The 2,051-nt window shown below is 32.4% G+C and overlaps 1 non-coding gene across 1 annotated transcript; it reads right to left on the bottom strand.

The window, feature by feature from the left end:
* Positions 1-1,207: 1,207 nt before the first annotated feature.
* TRNAY-GUA lies at positions 1,208-1,293 on the bottom strand. Its single transcript is given in 2 exon segments — positions 1,208-1,243; positions 1,257-1,293. It is a non-coding gene; the product is annotated as a tRNA-Tyr (tRNA).
* Between the last annotated feature and the right edge of the window lie 758 nt (positions 1,294-2,051).

Here is a 2,051-nt window from a genome sequence, read left to right as displayed (position 1 = left end):
TACGTTTTTCATACCTTAAGCATTAGGCTATGTCGTTCATAACTTGAGGCTAGTGGGAGATCCCTCGACCACGTAGCCTTTTGGCGAGAAGGTGTTAACGGGAGATCTCTAGACCGTTTTAACCTTTAATTTTTTTAGGCTAGTGGGAGATCCCTCGACCACGTCGCCTTTTGGAGAGAAGGTGCTAACGAGTGATCCTTAGATCGTTTTAACCTTTAAGTATTAGGCTAGTGAGAGATCTCTCGACCATGTGGCCTTTTGGCAAGAGGGTGTTAACGGGAGATCTCTCGACCATTTTAACCTTTAATTATTAGACTAGTGAGAGATCCCTCGACCACGTCCTCTTTTGGAGAGAAAGTGTTAACATGAGATCCCTCGACCGTTTTAACCTTTAATTATTAGGCTAGTGGGAGATCCCTCAACCACATCACCTTTTGGGAAAATGTGTTAACGGAAGATCCCTCGATCGTTTTAACCTTTAAGTTTTAGGCTAGTAGGAGATCCCTCGACCACGTCACATTTTGGCGAGAATGTGTTAATAGGAGATCCTTTAGCTGTTTTAACCTTTTAATTATTAGGCTAGTGAGAGATTTCTCGACCACGTCACCTTTTGGCGAGAATGTGTTAACGGGAGATCCCTCAACTGTTTTACCTTTAATTATAAAGTTAGTAGGAGATCCTTCGACTAGGTCACTTTTTGGCGAGAATGTGTTAACGGAAGATCTCTCGACCGTTTTACTATATTAAGATATTCATAAATATGGTGGACCCATATGTCTATTAAATCTATTTATCTCCGATTTGATCCTGATATTGTTGTATTTGGTTGTTAAACCAAGCTCAACTCATCTCATCTCATCTCAAACTAATTATTGATAAGATTCGCTATTTTTCTACCTTCTAATAAAAAAGTAAAACTCATATCAACCTATTTAATACATTTTAACATAAAAAATTAAACTCATTTTAGTTTAAAAATATTAAATTCATTTCAATAAAATTTATAAAATATTATTATTTAAAAATAAACTCCCAAACGCACTAAAAAAATCTAGATATCTTGTTTGAGTCTGTCGTACTTCGGACACACGTATAGAAGAAAATATCGACACCTGTGCCACGCCTTCACGAGGAGTATGGACCACCAAAAATTTGATCATGTATTGGGCCTATGAAGGTCCATTGAAAATACAAAAAGATATTACCTTCCGACCTGCCGGATTCGAACCAGCGACCTAAGGATTGCTGAGTAACAACTACAGTCCTCCGCTCTACCAACTGAGCTAAGGTCGGTTTGGTACTTCTGTGTATCTTTATTAGCTAATTACAGAACATTGCCACTACCAGATTGAAGTTGGCAAAACGATACGTTTCAATGCATAAACTTTAGCAGCTGATATAAATGCGTATATATTATACTAATTAAGTAAACATAATGTTGAAATAAAAATGATAATAATAGGAATGGAAAATTATTTATTTATTTATTATTTTTTGAAATTCTGAAAATTAAATTAAATTACTGAATGCATTCAATTTTTATAATATTATATCACATTCTACATCCATCTATATTTATTGAAAAAAGAACAAAGAGATACATCATAACTATATGCTTGATATTTACAATGACACTTAATGTATGTTTGAGATTGCGGTAAAAAATATAATTTATAATTTTAATATTTATTTAAAATTAAAAAATATTATTTTAATATGTAATACCTAAACAACCTACTTTGTCCATCAAAGAGTTTTCAAGACTATTTTATCCTAATTGGGAGGGTCGGCATTCTCTAGTACTCTACCCCTTTTTCAATTTTTAAATAAAAGAGCATTTCTAATTTTATATCTAAATTAGTAAAGGAAAAAATAAAAACTAAGTGATCTATTTGTAAGTTTCTGGATTGACACGCGAACTATATATACATCACTTATGTGGTAGCTTGCATTCTTAAAAAATTATTAATATTTAAATAAACTCATTATTTAAATATATTAAGAAAAATGATATTTATAATCATAGAATATATAAATATTGTACAATTCTT

Source organism: Juglans microcarpa x Juglans regia, chromosome 3D, assembly GCF_004785595.1.
Source record: "Juglans microcarpa x Juglans regia isolate MS1-56 chromosome 3D, Jm3101_v1.0, whole genome shotgun sequence".
NCBI classification, from domain to species: domain Eukaryota; kingdom Viridiplantae; phylum Streptophyta; class Magnoliopsida; order Fagales; family Juglandaceae; genus Juglans; species Juglans microcarpa x Juglans regia.
The sequence above is the reverse complement of the archived record's forward strand: the minus strand, read 5'-3'. Positions and strand labels throughout refer to the sequence as shown.